Source organism: Apteryx mantelli, chromosome 1 (genome assembly GCF_036417845.1).
Source record: "Apteryx mantelli isolate bAptMan1 chromosome 1, bAptMan1.hap1, whole genome shotgun sequence".
NCBI lineage: Eukaryota > Metazoa > Chordata > Aves > Apterygiformes > Apterygidae > Apteryx > Apteryx mantelli.
Genome location: NC_089978.1, coordinates 186479349 through 186498212, shown reverse-complemented (window position 1 = coordinate 186498212; position 18864 = coordinate 186479349).

The window sequence follows — 18864 nt, the reverse complement described above, 5'->3', positions numbered from 1 at the left end:
ATGAGTTTATAGACAATCTTTTTTTTTTTTTTTCCTTCATAATATACTGCATATTAAGAACAAGCTTTTCAAAAGTGACAGTTAGGATCATTTTCAGAAACAACTGAGCATCTGCTCCCTGAAATTAGATCTTTTTTAATGGTGCAAAACTGATCCATCAAACTTCATAAAAGCTTTTCCAGGGGCCAGAATTTTATCCCTCATATGTGGTGATTTTGAGAACCAATTTACTTGTACTTGGAACTGGTATTCAAATTCTATAAATTGGTTATTGGGAAAATTCTTTCCAAATTCTCATAAGCATTAAACACAGACATTCTGAAAAGTAGATAGAATAATAATCTAATGATTAGTTTAAAAAAAAAAGCATGAAAAACAGAGGAGTGAGTGGAAGAAATAAACATGATAATCCTTTTCATGAGAATCTGTTGACCCCAGAAAAGTAAGTTTCAGCATGGTCTGTGAAGAGTATTGGAAAGGACAAATATGTTATGACATTTTCCAGTTATGTTGCTTTGTCTTCTGTCTCAAATATGAAGCTGCTGTTCTCCTAATATGACAAAATCCCATTGCTCTCAGCTTGGTAATTAAAGTGCAGTAATACTACAAGTAATAAAAACATGAAGAGACATGTTAATATTTCAAAGATTTTTTTTCTCTCTCTCTCCTCCATTTTATTCAAAGGTTTCCACCTTTGAATACCAATACGTAGTTAGTTTGGAAAGACACAGTGATTGTGGAATAGTTCGACTATGGTAGACACATTTAAATTAAAGGTCACTGCCAAAAGAGCAGTCATCTTGAATTCCATCAAACATAGCAGAAAGAATATGTCAGATTGCCTAGAAAGCCTATTGGGGCTAAATCACATTCAGATGGTTGGATCAGATGGTTGTTTATTTAAGATACGTAGTGCATATGCATTAAGGAAGTGGCTGATATTTTTTGTAAAGAAATGAATGTAATTTTCCTACTGAATATCACAGCGGTAAACAAATAAAATATGACTTCATATTTTTCTACTACACACATATTTTTCAAATGTATTTCCTTCATTTAAGCCTCCCTGAAATATCTTAGTTCATGTTTTATTGGGTAGTCTGTTCCCTTCCTTCTCATAGCTGTTAGGATAGTATCCCCTCAGCATTCAATTTATGGTTTTAGAATCTGATCCTCCAGTCATTTTTGGGGAGGGTGAATCTTCATATTCAGGCAAAGTCTCTTTGAATTATGTCAGTCTAATTAGGGACAGGACCATATGACCAGAAAGAACCACTAAGGTCATCACGTTCTTTCCTCTAAAGTCTCAACCGGCTGTTTGTACCAGAAGAAGCCAAAGACTATTTTCATCACACATCACAAAACTGTTTCAGGACCCTATAACAAATCCACAACCCATGATAACATATCAATAGTCACAACTGTAGTATGTCCCTGGAAAGAACAGAGTAGATTAATGCCATTACCAGTGCTAAGCTTTGCTAGAGCAAAAACTCAGATTATCAAAGTAAATTGGCAGACTACACAGAATGGCAGAAATCTACCCAGAACTTCATCCTTTTGCGTATCTTATTTCCTTCTCATGTGGAAGAAAAGGATGAAGGTCAGGAAAGGACCAATCACAACTGAATGAAAACTGTGGTCCAGAAAGTACAAGGCTGAAAAGAAAGTCACATGCTTGTGAAGAAATTCTACCTTTGATAGGTCACTTTTCAGGAACTAAAATTGTTTTAGAAAAATGTTTTCGTCTCTAATTTAAATCTCTTTTAGGCAGAATCAAAGCCCAATTACTAAGAAAGCAATCAATTGACTGATAGAGGAGATGCAGAATATAACTTGATGTCACAATGTGAAACTTGACAAGAGCAAGTACTTGTCATCTATAAGGGAATATCAAAGGCAAATTTTTTCATGACACAAATTTCTTTTCCCTTTGCTTCCCCAAACTACCCCAAAAACCACATGGTTCCAGATTAGAAAGATTGACTGAAATGGCCTCACAGAAAAATCTGGGTTCTTTAAAAACACTAAATATATTCCCCATAATAATGAACTTGAAAGTTCAAAGCTAGTATCAAGTAGTTATTGGTTGTAACTAGTAAAGTTACAACTGGAAACTTTACAATTTTTGAGAGTATTTTAAAATGATTTATTATAAATAACTTCTCTCTTTCTTCTGTATCACTTTGAAATAATGTCCTTTTCCTCTGATTATCCTCCTCTTTAAGCATGGGTTGTCTATACTTGTGAGGAGGGAGGGGGAGCATTAGTGGTTTTTACTCAGGCATCCAGCCAGGCGGCACAGAAGAGGAAATGATTATTTTTTAACTGAATGCACTGGTAGTGATGCACCCAAATGCCCCAAATTAGTTTTATTTTTCAAAGTTTCCAGAGGAGCAGAATGCAGGATCCACAGCATACATATTAACAGCACCAATTATCCATGTGACTGCTACTCTTCTGGAGCTCTGTATATTGCAGCAGATACATTTTCTTTCTCTATGCTTTGTGCTCAGAGTGTGAAATCCAATAAAATAAACCAGAGAAGTACTGCTGGTATCATTGGCTTTTTTTACTACTTCCCATTGGATCTATCAGGCTAATTAACTCCTGTGATGAAACTATATATACTCAGCAAATGATTCTTGGAAACATATGGGCACATGCTGCTTATAGGGTTTCTGGCATTACTCATTTATATTTTCCCCAGCTTAGTACTCCTCACAAGGAGCAAAAACTCTCTGTGCTCTGACTTCTTTTCCTCACTTCTACTGGTTATCTGAGTGGCATTGACAACAACTTTGTAGCAAACTGCTTTTTTTTCCCTCTCTCTCTCAGCCAGAAGTGCTTTTTCTTTCTTTTTTTTTCTTTCTTTTTCTTTTTTTTTTTTTTTTTACATTTCCACAAGGTCAATAAGCAATGGATGATGATGATGATGATGATGATAATAGTAATAATAATAACAATAATAATGATAAGTCAGTAATTAAGGGAAACAAATGCCTAAGGGTGTTTTGCTTTTGGTGGGTTTAATTGCCTCCTTAGAAAGATTTTAAGTTATGGACAAAATGGCACAATGCTGGATTTTATTTGCACTGATCTTCAGTGGTCATAGCCAGAATGATAACAGATTATTTGAAGTGCACTATGTTTTGAGCATACAGGGATTTTACAATTGCTCCTCCAGCACCCTATGTGGGATTTTGTTCCCTTTTTGAGTTAAAATTTGGGATGGACATGTCTTGCCTCTTTAAACTCTGGTCTACTGGGACTTCATTGACCGTAACAAGTAAAAAAGCACAGCTGAAGCACTCTCACTTCCATTATCACTTACAGTAGAAATACTTGGAAAACTAAGACTGCTGAAATCTTTTTTTTTTTTTTTTATCAAATAAAATATTTACCATTTTTCTGGAGTTTTTCAGTTTTAGTCTATGACCCACTTTTAGATCTTTTATGTTTTAGGTGAAATATTTTGGTCTGTACACATGTCTGAAAGCCAATCTTACATGTTCATCTTGCTAATCTCAGGAGCTTCTTCTTCCTGTATTTGTTATCTAATATAACTGATTACAATTCCTTATGAAAATATATTTATTTATTTAACTTGTATGTGTAACAGTGGACATGAATCTAAACTGTCAAGCATGTATCTTAATTGATATCAAATTACTATAAATTAAATAGATATGTTAATTTTAGAGTAATCAAATCCTTATTTAAAAAATTTAATTTAATGGGTCATCAAAAATTGTTTGCTAGGAAAGTCCTATGGAGACTTACTATCATATTCTCAATATTATTCTGAGGCACTGAGCATTAGTTAGAATTTCATTATAGGACTACTAAATATCAAAGAATTTTTACATGATGCTCCACAATGAGATACGTACCCTAGACTAATCTACTGCATATTTGCCTTTTAAAACCAATCATTGTATCAAGCAGCTAAGATATTTGGGTAACTCATTTTAAGCTGATGATGCAGCATATGCAAAGAATCTCTTCCTTATTTCCACTTTAACTGGAGCACAACAAAAACTGTAGTTCATGAAGAAATTTTAATGCACCATTACATAGTATCAGTTTCAAGCAAATTGGCATCTTTGTTGCATTTGAACATTCACAATGGAAAGAAATATAAGTAAATATTTCCATAATGTTCGCAATTTACTATTCCAATTCTCATTATTATCTACAGTGAAATTATGTAATATATTAAAGGATCAGAATGGTACTTGATGGAACTAATTGCTTATGAACTTTTGTTGCCTCGCTTTTGTTTAAAAAGTCTTCTAGGATAGAGAAATAATTTTACTGATGTGTGTTTCTAAGCAGTTCTTTGAACAACAACACTTTCTTTTTCAGCTAGCTCACTTAAGTGCAAATAAAAATCTCTCTCTGAGAAATGAGTTTCAATTATAGGAATATGAGTGTGATTATAACCAAGTAAAAAATAATTGTAATCATTAATATCTAAAATCTCTCTCATCTGCTCAAACCAGATAATAGTTGGCTCAAGTTTCTATGTTTGCAAAATTTTAGCAGTAATAGTACCTCCAAAACTGAAAATGCATTCTCTCTAACAACACACATCTGTGCTTTTACTCTCTGACTAAGGAAATTTGCAATATGTCTCTCAGTTGACTTTGGTCAGACAGTTTCAGTAGGAAGGATGTCAGTGGGGCAATTTTCATTCTTATGATTAGGAATAAGTTTGAAAACCCTGGTGACCTGAATCTTTTCCTGATCCTTGATTGGCTGTGCACACAGGTCTTTCTTTCCAGGAACACTTCTTCATGCAACATTGAAATTGCATTTCTGTAAATATCATTTCCAGTTAAATTCTGTTCCCCCAAGTATTCTCAGAGAGTGAACACAAGGAATATGGGTATGAACAAAGTCATTTTGTTAAAAAGTTTTCGGTTAGAAATTGTATGTATTTTTTAGCATGGTATATATACTAAGACTGTAAACAATTAAGATGCATGCTGTATTCAAAACCCCGTTTAAATGCTCATTTCAATTTCAATTGCTTTCAGTCTTGAAGGGAATATTAATGAGAAAACTAAAGATACCTTTTTCCACCTATATCATGAATCTCAGCACAATTTAAAGAGAACCCAAGACCCTGCCATGAACTGGGATTAAGGCATTTATATTCAAAACTGTGATTAAAAACCCTGCTTTCAGCAGCTTCCTAGAGATGCCTGGAAGATCTGTGTTATGTACTTGTCCAGAATGACTCTAACCTCAGCAGCGAGTTGAACAAAACCTGCTTTGCCTCCATTAAGACTTGCGAACTACATATAGCAGTGATCCTAGGCTGTGCTACTGTGTTCAGAGCATACCTGACACACATTAATATCATCAAATCATTTACAAACACAGCAGTCATGGCCATGCTACTGTAATTGTGTTGGTGTCTGTCTTTTGGACATCATGACCAGAGCACTCGTGTGAGAAATGGAAGACCTAGGCTGCAGGTTGAGAGAATTCAAATCTGTATGCCCCCTTCCTTAGAGAGTGACGTATAAACCAGTTTGGGTAGTGATATTATCCTTTCTCATTGGTCCTGCTTGGCCAAAACAAGCCCCCAAATTCACATAACAGAAGAATGCATGAAGATGCCTCTGTTTACCAGGTTGCCATGGCAGATGGTTCAAATCACCTGGGGCTGAGGAAGACTTAAAAGCCTGGCCTCCCTCCTAGGTTATAATATAGAGCTACATATCATTACCACTGTTTCATGGTTTAGAATATGATGGCTTCTCAGTTATCCCAGACAAAAAGTTTGTGTATAATTTTTGAATGGGTTCCAGGACCTAGACCCTGCCACTTTTGCATTTCAGCCCAGAGTTGCAGTTTTACACTCTGGAGAAAAGTAGGATTTCAGAAGCACATTTGCAGTTAACATTTCTGAATAACTCTCATGCATATTTTCATGTTGTTTGACTGTCTTTGCTGCTTTCTCTCCCCAAAAGTAGTCCAAGAAATCCATGCACCTAACTCTCAGCACTGGGTTTTGCTGTAGAGAGAAAGTGCCTAAAATGAAGGAGTGCAAAGCCTATAACTTGGACTTTTAAAGCCTCCTTTAGGACTGGCTCTGACAAAAAAAAAAAAAAAAAAAAAAAAAAAAAAAAGTTGTATTACCTTATTCAAAGCTGACATTTTTAGATTCAGCTTTCTGTATATATACCAATAAGAAAATACTTTAGAAGTTACGCATAAGAGTCAAATTTTTTGTGTTTATTTTAGCACTTGGAAGTTCACAGTATTGTGCTTCTCTTCTTTCTAGCAGTCTTTCTTCCCTTAGTGAAGTGAGGAGAATCCATTCACGGCATTTTAGATAGATGAAAGTTCTCTCAAAGATGTTCATATTACCTGGCCTTGTGAGGGTCTGATTACTTTGCTGTTGGACATCAATACATTTCTTTCAACACTGTTGACATCTCATTAATCGTGAGCAAATTCCTGCCAGGTCCTTGCAAGAATTGTAATTGATGCCCAGTGGCATTCAACCAGGCTCTTAAATTGTTCATCAATAAGGTATCATGTAAATTCTGTCCTTGAGGAACAATGCACCTGCTTTATTTAGACCCCAACAAGGAATCCCAACATACATTTTGGAATTCTCAATATATGTTAAAATAATCCTTTGTGACATACATTCTTTTGTACTTTTATACAGATACTTTGAAAAAGGTTGCATGTCCCACTTCTAAAGTAATATTTTTGTTTTTCTTACTATTTCTTACCTTTATAATGCTCAGAGTAACAGACTTCAGCCCTAGCTGATTAAGTGCTAATTGCCAATATAATGATATTTAAATATAATTTGAAATACTCAGGTGTATATTTTCTGCATGGGGAAAGTTTTTATAGATTGCTAGAAACTGCACTTAATGAGGAAGAAGAAAGCATAGAAAAAAAGAGCTGATGGAAAGTTCAGTAATGAGAGCCAAATATGAGTACAATATTACACTACAACATGTCTGTATAATGCAGGTTACTCTGACCTGGAATTAAATTCCAGGAGAAACTTCCTTAAAATTTTTCTTTAGGAGAGTGCAGTGGCATAAGGAAAAGAAAAGAATGGAGAAGGGGAAGGGAGGAAAGCAGAGGAGGAATAGAGGAGAGAAGAAAGAGGAAGGGTCAGGAGAGAAGGGGAGCAGATGGGGAGAAGGGGAAAGGAGCTCCAATTCCATCTTCTCTACATTTACTTCTTCATTGCAATTTAAAATGCTGTAATTCAAAGATATAGCTTTGGAATTCAGATAATAGATGTGAATACGTTATTTTCAGATTTTTACGTTTTAACAAAGCATATATCCTGTTAGACTGTAATGGAGATTTTCCATACTAACAGTTCCAATTATCATTTGTAAGACGCTATTGGCAGCAATGTACAATACACCTGAGTTAAACAAGAACGATACATTGCACTTCAGGAAATCATAATGCAAATGTAATTTATCGTCCAAATATTTTTTTCTAGAAAATGTAAAATATATTTTATAACATGAATTACTACTATATTTTAGGAGCAAGGCAACTACTGATAAAGCAAAGCAGATATGTCCTTATGTCATTAGGATATTTTGGAAATTAACCTTGCTGAAGTTCATAACTTCTTGCCTAGCTTACAAAATATTGATTAGATTAGCTTATACAATCATAAATCTAATTAGTTTAATTTTTACTTACTTTAACATATTAAAAAATATAAGCTTTTTTTTTTAAACTCACTGCAGAATTTACAAAGCATTGTAAACTGCAGTTCAAATGACCTGGACATTTATGATTTTAAAGACTTTACATTAACATTTCCCTTATATCTGTTTTTACTGCTGAGGCTGCCCAACAACTATTCCGCATAGAGTATCTCAGCTTTCACACCAAAATCATACAAGGAATTCATTTTTAACTTGTTGGGTTTTACCTGTCTTGGAAGAAACCTCCAGACACTGTGACCAGATAAATTTTCTTCTTCATTTTCTCACGGCTAAATTCTCTTAAGAGAAGAATATCAATCTGAGGGTTAGTGTCACAAATGATGATGCTCTCAGTCCTTCCATGAACAAAAACATTTAATCAAAAAAGGTAAAAGCAAGTCCTCACTCTCTAATAGGTGGGCAAGACTTCTGCTGATTGCAGTTCAGTGAGTATCAAGCCAATGGTGCAAGCCATCTTTCTGCATGTTCATGTATGTGTATGTGCGTACAGACATGTGTGTATAATTACAGTTTTGCACTACCAGTTTTTGAAGAGCTACAGTTCACAGTTCAACCATTGAAATGTTTAATATAATTTTATGGGTCTTTTCCATAGCTGACAATGGAGGACATCAAATTAGCCCTTATTCCCAGGGTTCAAATTTAGCCTGTATATTAACATTTCCATGAATCTGCCTAGGATATTCAACAGCAACATTTAGAGGCAATCAAATTAGACTTACATCCCTGTTAGTTTAGATGTTATCATCTTCAGATGACAGATAAAAACAACATATTTTATAGGACAATCAATGTACATGAATAAAAGGAAAGAATGAGAAACAGCTTTCAACCTGCTGATTTTTTTTTTTTCAGAGAATCTGTTGATTTTTTTTTTCTCTTGGTTGTCCTAGTATTCTTTGGCTTATCTTTATCAAAGTGAAATACTGATATAAATGAAATGAAGAAGAAACTTCGATACTTATCTTAAACAAAAAAATATATTTTTCTTTTGTCAAAACCGCGGTCTTGTACTCCAAAGAAACAGGGTTTTCCTAGTCACAAGAAATTAATTATTAGAATTTTTAGAAATATGTGGAACTAAATAATTTACCTGTGGTCTAAAAGGACTGAAAAGGTCTCCCCCTTGTAAATGGCAAGCATTTATATAGTTATTGCTGTTCATATCTTTGGAATTTTTCCTACTCTCTTCAACCAAAGCAGAATAACTCCAGGAATCAATACAGGTGGGGAAGTGGCTGGCAGAGCAGCAGCCTTGCTGTAAAGGACGTGAGGGTTACAGTGAAGGCAGGCTGAATTTATATTCAAAAGTACATTCTCATGGCAAACAAGGCAAACCTCATAAAGAGTGACATTAGGAGCATCATGGCCAGCAGACCAAGGGGAGTTACCATCTCTCTCTTCTCAGAACTAATGAGGCTGCACATTGAATACTGAGTCCAGTTTTGCATCCCCCAGAGGGCTGTGGAAATGCTGGAGAAGGTCGAGAACCACAATGTTTGGGGGCCTAGAGCACACAACCTATGATGAGCTGTTGAGGGAGTTGGGCTTGGTTAGTCTGACATTGGAGAGACTAAGAGAGGATTCAACAGCAGCCTATAACTATATGAAGGGTATTCCAGCACCGAGTCAGCCAGACTCTTCTCAGCTGTGCTAGACAATATAACAAGGGGCAACAGCCACACGTTGCACCTTGGAAAGTTTAGATTGGACAGTAAGAAAGAATTCTTCACTAGGAAGGCAGGTTGTAACATCCTTGGAGGCTTCAGGAGTCACCTAGACAAAGGCACAATTGATGGTCTAGAGTTGGAGATAGTCCTGCCTTGATCAGGAGTGTGGACTAGATGGCCTCCAGAGGTGTCTTCACACCAACACATATACAATCTTGCTATGATCTTATCGTGCATGAAAGATTCAGAGTGTCCCAGGAATCTCTAAGTCCAATTCAGCCAAACACAGTTCTTGGATCCCTTTGATGAAATCAGAGAAAACTTCCTCAAATCAGTGTCCCTAAAAGAATTTTCCCTAGAAGAGTTCTTATTCTATGTAATGATTCTACTGGATAACACAGATATTGATTTCTTATGCACATAGCTGCTATGTTACTTAATGTCTTCACTTTTTTTCATACTTATTTCAAGTGTCCATCTCTCTTCGTTTTTCCATCTCTTGGTAGGTTGCCTGCTGTTGATGACCTAAACTGAGGCACTGTTATCTCTGGATCAGGCGTTCATGCTTTTATCGAGAACAAATTCTAAAGATAATTTCCTCCATCTCACAAAATCACATAGTTACTGCCCTCTCCCTTCTACATAGTATTAACCAGGAAAATTGGTAAAGAGAGGTTCCCATCACTTTTTACTTCAATATGAGCGTTATTTATTAAATTCTGATGTGAGGAACTCTATCACAATGTATCAGATACAGATTTTTAAATGGGCTAGAGTTATAAGTCCCAGTGGAAAAAAAAAAGTGAAAATATTTTTTGGCATGTATGTGACACCAGCAAGATTAAATGAGATTAATGACTTTATTTCCACAAACTCTTGGATAGCCTCCCAAGAAAAAATAATAATTTCTCATCCATATGTGGTGGCATTATCATTGTATTGCTCAATTTTGGCTCTTGATCAATAGAATAATTTTTAGGCACAAGTGGACTAATGCTTCCACTTACTCCAGATGCTTTTCTACTTAGATTATTCCTGAAAATACCACTAATGGACTTTTACAAAGATTTATGCAGCCATATAATCCTTTCTATAAAGAATATTATTGCCAGTGCAAAAATGCAGCTGAGGCTGTAAAATTAGAAAAAAAAATGTTTAATATTACAGTTGGAAAACTCTCTAAGTATTTCATATTCAGAGATAGATTGGTAACTTCTATATAACTTAACAGATATCTTTGCTAAATACTTATGGACAATGCAAATACTTACCTTTACTTATACTGGACAGTACTCAACCACAGAAGCAGTCTAACAGAAATTCTTGTGATTGCTGGTAGAACAAGGTAACTTTCATTGGGAATAAGAGTAACAAAATCTGGTTGTTGAGAAAGCGTATCTCAGTAGAGAAGTCAACATTTAAAAATATTCAGTAATAACAAGTATCACAATATTCCTCTATACTCTGGAACCAGAGGTCAGCTCTAGGATGAAAAAGGAATATGGAGTGGAGTGCCTCTGTTATTTGAGGAATACCAAGACAATGAAACACATATATTATTCTCACTAATCTGGTTTACAAAGTTACAAACTTACATGCTTATCCATTTCAAAAAAACACATCAACTACATACTGAGGTTTGGACCTTGCTTGCAGCAAATGAGAGTATTTCTTTCACAATGGATTAAGGATTTGAGTTAAGTGCCAGCACTGTCATTGACAGCTTCTTTCTGTGATCTGGACAAGACAGAGTTTCATCTGCCATACCAAAAGTATATCAGCATTTTTAAAGTTTAGTGGGACAGCCAGTGATTCCAGATTAAAAGTATTAAAACAGATGTCCTGGTTATGTCATGGAGAACAGAAAACTCTAGCAGGAAGGCTTGAATCCAAAAAACATCCCAGGGAGAGTTTCAAATGAAAAGTTACATTGGTCATCAAACCATGGTCCACTTTGATGATAACAATAACTGGGATGAAGATGTTGAATGAAACTACTCAACCATCATCATAGCTGTTAGCTAAAACAGGAAAGAACCTTCCTGAACTAACCAATAAGTATCCGATATGATTTATATTTTAATTCTTTCTTTATTTTTAATGCTAATACTGGACTGCTGCAAAAATTGGTATCAGAATAACCAGCAGACAACAATGCATTCTATTTCTAACCACCTTGGCAACCCATAAACCCAGATATTGAAGCATTCTCAACCTTAATCAGTGTATAGGAGTTTTAAAGTACTCAGGATGCAACAGGATTCCCAGTGAGCTGCATGGTCTGTTTGGTCTGTTTTATGGCTGATAACATGAGACAACAATATGGAAAAATGACCTCAAGTAACAAAGTTTGGCTAGTGTAACCCTGACATACAGCTCAGCATTGGAGAAGAGTTCTTGATCTTCCAGGGATCTCTCACAATTTGTAACACTGAACAAACTGGTCTTTTGGGACAGTTTATTGCAGAAAGAACAGGAGAAGCCTGTTAGAAGTGATGGAAATACTGAAAAATTAATGGCTTTTACAGCCCTTCACATTTGCAAGAATAAAAGAATAGGTTAAAATATACATTTTAACAGTGATTTGCAATCCTTGGAGGAATATTCAGTGCTACATGATGGTTTAGGTATCTAGTCTTTTCTTTATACAACTTTCTTTCTTATGTTCAACTTTTTGCTGTCTTTCCACGGGAAAATGCCTATGGACATTAGAATACTTTTTCTTTTCATTATTCTAAAAGCCACTTCCTTCCTCTGTCTCAAATACCCTCACAAAATGCAGCTAGTTGTAGTCAATAGATAGATATGTGTAACTAGAGTATTTAATATTCTGAATGTCTTGGTCATAAGGAATAGAGCTGTCCTCATTATTCTAATGAGTTTAAAGTACTATTTTGTTGGATTTGTTGTTAGCATAGGATTTATTATTTAATAAGTCTGTATGGCAAAATTATACCTGACTGCCTGAGTTGCATTTCTACAGTGTATTCTTACACTTCTCTGGCCACAGATATTAGAGAAGAATTGGGTGTGAAAAATTGACCACCTGTGCAAATGTAAATGCATGATTTTGAGGGGAGCATATCAATCTTGACATATATACCAGATGAACATTTAACTTACAATAAATAATCTTGTTTAGCTATTGTCCACTGCTTTTATCAAAACTAGAAAAATAACAGATGTGTTCTTATTTACTTAATATTCTTGCTTTTACGTATAATTCTATAGATGGGCAGTTTACAATTGAAATTGTTACAATTTCTTTAAAAAGGCAGTTGAGTCTCTTAATATGTGAATAAGTCAAAATGCCTAATTCAGATATTTCATTGCAATTGCATTGTACCTGCAGGGTAATCTTAATGTGAAATAATACTGTACACAATATTCGATTACCATGAAAATCTGTATCAATAATATCTCTCATAGTTCTACAGATCAATAATATCTTAGAAGCAGAAGTACTGAAATAATAAATTGATGAGAGGTTTATCTTATCAAGTGGGATCAAAATTTTCAAGAACAATTGCAGACTTCAAAAATCTTACATCCTTATTTAAGTTTACATATTGACATCTAAAATTTTCCTTAATCTTTAATTCACATTTTCTATAAAATTTTAGCTTTTGCTGGAAAGAAATGCATTGTATTTGGTATATTTAAAATTACACATATCAATTATATATTAAATATTACATAATTACATACTATAATACAATATTATATCAAATATCAGTTATATACTGTATATTATAATGAACATTTGTATATTATAAAGAATATTTGCATATTCACATATTATATATATGTAAATTTTTGTGTTGTCCTAAGACTCTTATTTAATTTTTTATAGGAGTCTTAGAAAAATAGAGTTTCTTTTCAGGCTGGTCCATCACTGAAAAGCAAAATGTTATTTATTCAACACACAGTAAAAGAATGTCAAAGGAAGTAAGATGAAACACTAAGTAACATTGCAGTAGTATTAGCAAGAGTCATTGTACTCATTAAATATTTTGCTTCAGTATCAAAATCAGGAACATCTACAATGCAGCATAAGGCAAAGCAATACATGAGGAAAAGGAAATAAAACATTTAAAAATACTTCCTACCTGAATTGCCTTGAAGAATTAATCATCAAAAAAATTTTGTGACAAGAAAAGGAATCCTTAAAATTTACAGCTGATTAGACTCTTTTTTTCATCTGCAGATCTTTTCAGCATGAATTGGTAGGATGTTAACCTTTGCTGAAATAAGTGCCTGACTTGATTATTCTAAGAATTAAAAAAAACATAAAAAAGAATAATAAATGGCAGCATTCCATACAAAAGGAAATAAAAATAGAGTCAAAAATAAATTTAGGTCTTAAGAAGAAATTGTCTATGCAGATATGTTTCTGTATGTGATCGGTCCTTGATGAGGCTCAGGTTCTATTCAAAGTCCATTTCTATTCAGTAAGCATTTTAACAAATGCTTAATATTACTATTAGGAATGAATATGACATGATTTTCAAAATCATATGAAATATTAGAACTCAGCAGGCGTACCTATAAAATGCAAAGCTCAGGACAAATTTGAACACTGTTTTTGGTTATACTTTTTGAATGTTCAGAATGTTCACATTTCATAATAGAGCCAATGTACATTTATGAAAATTCATTTGACATTTGTATATAGATGAACCCTACTAAAAGTTATATGATACAATCCTATACTGAAAAGCTGACATCAGAATTAATGTTCAAAATCCATTTTCTTTACCACTGATACAGAATATACTGAAAGGTCAAATTACAATGGGTCAGTTAAACTATAAAGTATTTAACACATATTTTTATCCATCTCTGCACAGGAAAGAACTCAATTGTATTGTTGTTTCTACCATATTTTGTTCATAAAAATAAAATGTGTAAGTATCCATTACCAAATTTCAGCTTTATATTAAACGTTGCAATGCATTGGTCATGTAGGCTGAAGCAGTAATATTTTGTATTTCATTAATGTATTAATATTTTAAAGCTGTCACATTCATTATTAATTGAAATATTAAATTACCAAGGATCAATATGACAATCAAGTTTCTATGCTGTGCTTAGATTATTAAGGAATAATAAAATATTTAGAGATCCCTTTATTGTATTCACTTTATAAAGTGTTGTTAGGCCATTACACCATGAATTCAATCCTCCATATTTTATATAACATAAAAGTAAGTTTAAGAAGAACATTATTAAGCTTGCAAATTCATTACCAAAAAGTTTGGAAGCACAGAATTAAGACTGACAGAATTAAAGTTGTCTTTAATTCTCATGAATATTATGATATTCCTTGCTATATAACAAAATGGTCTTTTTTTTTTCTATAGATCCTTTAGCTGATTCGATGTGTTACGTAAGACTGTTCACATAACGAATAGCTATTCAATACATTCTTTTCTTCTTGTTCAATGTGGGATTCTGTGCCTTTTTTACTGTGTACCGTACAAATCCTTTTCTTGAGACAAAATGATCAATTTTCTCATGTCATTTTCTTGGGCTTTCAACATTGCTCTGTCTGAATTCTCCACAGACATTCATAAATTTATTTCTGAAATATCCCGGTGAGATAAAGGCACCTGGGAGGTTTTTTTAGTATAAGAATATCCAATTTCATCTCCTAACATGCTTCATGCCGCTAGGTCCCACCTACCAAACACACTTGGTTAACACTAGGCTTGATGGCAATACTAGGTGTAAAAGCAATTACACTCTCCAGTCCAGAGAGATACCTTACCCAGGAATGTCTTTGCCACTGCTCATAGAACTGGTAACATGGCTTTCATAGCGTTTAGTAGGACCACATCAACAGTCCTGTGCTTTGGGATAATTTCCCTCAATGAGAATATATTTATTTTTCATTCCACCATCACTCCACCAGTCATTTTGTATATCTCTCAGCTTGGCAACAAATTAATGCTACATTTTGCATAATCTATCTCATAAGAGTAAACTCTGTTGGCATCTGTAACATTACCTGAACAATAAACTGAAAACAGTGTGAACTAAAAGGCATCCTCAGTGGTTTTCTAATCTGAGATATTCCTCCAGTGGATTCCCCACCTATCTGCCTGCCTATAGTGCATATTGCTATGCAACATATAAAATAAAGCAAAGTTTCATATATAGCTCAGCTGAGCTGGCATTGAACTTGTTTAGTTTAGAACTTTTTCAAGTGGAAGTAGTATTTAGGAATGGATTAATCACCAATTTAAACATAGAGAATAAAGGTAAACTGACTTAACTGGATGATTTAAAGCAGTGCAATTTTCCAGTCTTTTCTGATTTGGTATTTTGAAGTCTGAAAGAAGAATTTCTGGTTTTGCCTCATCAAGCTCCTAGGTATAGCATAACTATGTGTAGTACACAAGTTAAGGACATCCACCAGCCTCACAGAAGCCCATGATCTTTACACCTGATGTGGTAACTATTTCTTCCATGTATAAGAAGACTGGCTCAGGAATTCTTCTGATAAAATTCATTTATATATCTAGTATTTCCAGAATCTTTGAGGCTCATAGATTAAAATGAGGATAGAAAATACATACAAAATTTGCTGCTTTAAAATGTTGATCCTTTATCTAGTTTGGTTGTAGGAATGATTTATGAATAAATTTGTCCCATTAAATTATATAGCTCACAGAAGGAATGATGACAAATCTCACCAAGGTTTGAGATAGATTATGAATATTTCTGGAGCCTAAATACTTAATTAAATGGTAAAATGGTTAGATCTGTTTTCTGTTACGGTATGCTTTCCATATTGTGATTGCTGGTATAGAGATGAAAGTCTAAAAAAAAAAAAGTTATGAAGCTGTATACAACATACCACAGGCAGCAGTAACATACCACAGACGTAAAGGACAAGGCTGGCATGCCTTACTGAAAGATTAACACATCATTTCATATAGATCCACAAGGACTTTATATTTGAATCTCTGTTTCCCTTTAGATATCACAGATTTCAATGCCCTTAAATTAGTTTTAATGCTTATATACACACAGGGGAATAAAATGCTCTGTAAAGCTACATAATTAAAGCATTTTGTTTAAATGAAAATGCACAGATATGGATAGATAACAGGAATGATGTAGTGAATAAGGATACAGCAAGAAACACTGAAGTCTAGGGTGTTGGTATTCAATGCTTGTTATTGCAATATGTTTGTCAAACAGCTACTTCTGGAAACAAGGCATTACTTCCTGGTAAATACTAAAGAAAAAACATCCAAAAACTTTCATCATGCTTATTAACAGATATATGGCTTCACATCCAAAAGGCAATGTTTTCAGCCCAAGGTCTGAATTGCCTTTCACAGAGGTTTAGGGATAAAATTAGTATAATACATCTCAGCTTGGATGACTCAGTTTCCTCTTCACCTGACTGCCCACATTGCCCGCATGCTAGCTTGCTCTTGGGATCCCTTCTGGAGTACCAGAAAGTCTCCCTGAGATGAACCCCCCCAAGCAGCTCAGTGCCCACCTCACCCAGCAGCGCAGCTGTGGCTGCACACCACGTCCTCCACCTCCCCAAAATCGCCAGCGTCACAGGAGGCTCCCACTGAGCCGCTCCGTGCTCAGCATGCACTCCAGGCTGCAGCATATGCCCAGGTGTCTAATGGGGTGTGAAGAGGCAATGTTATGGCGAGGGGCTCGAGTGCAGGCACTGGTACTGCTATTCAAAATTAAACATATGGAAGTAGCCCATGACACAGCTGGTCACAGGAGAAGTGCAGCTTGTGGGCAAGTATGCACAACTGCATACACCACACTAGGTCTATGTGCTTGGAGCTCAGTGAAGTTTTGACAAGAAGTTGCCAATCTGCTCTAAAGGAGGTGAATCAACAGCAGAGCAGGCAGAAGCCATCCTGCTCCAGTAGCCAAGGGTACAAGGACCAGTCCCTAGAGCAGATTGCAAAGGCAATATAAATTTCATGCTTTCTCTCTGCCTTGATTATAGAGGGAGGATGAAGAAATCATGCACCAAATGTAGGTGATCCAGTTAAGTATCTAAAGACAAATGGAATGAACATCTCTTTTATATTCTAAATAAAATTTTATTTCAATGTCTACACTTTTGTCCTTTTTTTCCTTTTGATTATTTCACGTGTTCTGATAGGTTGTGAAAGATTTGAGCAGCTATTCATCTTACAAACACGTTTGAACTTTCCTTAGGTAAATTCTCAGCTGTGAAATAGAAGTCTAACTGTTTATGAAGCAAACGTTTCCTGAAAGTTTCTCTGTTTATAACTCTTACTGTGTATTTCTACTGTGTGATTCCTACTGTATTCAAAGAATAGCTTTTCATCAATTCCTTGTAAGGAAGCAAAAATCCATCACCAGTTTCTCCCCCTAACCAGTGCAACCTCAAATTTCCTTTGCTGACTGCTCAGGTCCAAGGGCACATCCACCTCCTGACTAAAAACTTTTTTTTCCTCTCAGGAACCTCTCAGAAAGTCCATGTGACAGTTCTGGCAGTGTGAGGTGTCTGATGAAATGCAAAGCCAGGTGACAGGTTGGAAAGATGTGAACTTGCTCCCTGGTGAAATTAAAAAGCCAAGCTGCAGCTCTGTAAATTCTTATATTTTCCCATTTTAGAAAGGTAGCAACCCTTACCTTGAGTTCACTTGCTTTCCTCCACTAGTGTTTCATGCTGCTGTCACTTGAAAGGATGCTATAAAGTAGTTCGGGTCCTAAAATTTAACCTATGTTTAAAACTATTGCAATCCTGCAGAGAATGTTCGCCGTATTCTCACTGCATTAAATGTCCAGAAAAAAAAAAACTAGCAGACCAGCACAAAAGACAATCCATAAAGAAGCAAAAGCTGTTTGTGCGTGGTTTCTAAGACTGCATGAACTTCTTTGGTATCTAGGTGACTAATGCTGAAGTTACTTCTCCCTCTTCCCCCTCACCCAAGCCGAATGTAACCTTGCAAACTCTGATCCAGATCATCAAACTTCAGGTGAACGTAAAGATCTGGTTCATGCAAAAAAGCCAGCCTGCTGTCTCTCTGGCTCTTCTATCTGTGAACGAGGTAAAACACTTGAGAGGGCAGGAGATAGAACTGGACAGATATTATTCCCCAACTGGACTTATGGAAAACTGGGAGAAAGTACAGCTTAGGTCAACCTTATTTGTTTTTACAGGATTGCAGGATATTCATTTGCAGGATAACATTTAAGGTACATATAAAGGGACTGGGAGATACCCTGATGGAAGTATTTTGGAAAATAAATGTGACTAGAGCAGTTTCTAAGGAGTAAGGAAAAGAGAAAGAAGAAAGCTTTATAAATGGGGGAGATCTGAGAAAAGGAGAAAAATTGGAAAGTGTGAGTGATTAAAGAGGTGACTAAAATATGGAATGGGGGGAGGAATGAGAAATAAGACAAAGTAAAGGAAAAGGGAAGGCACAGGAGAAAAAAAG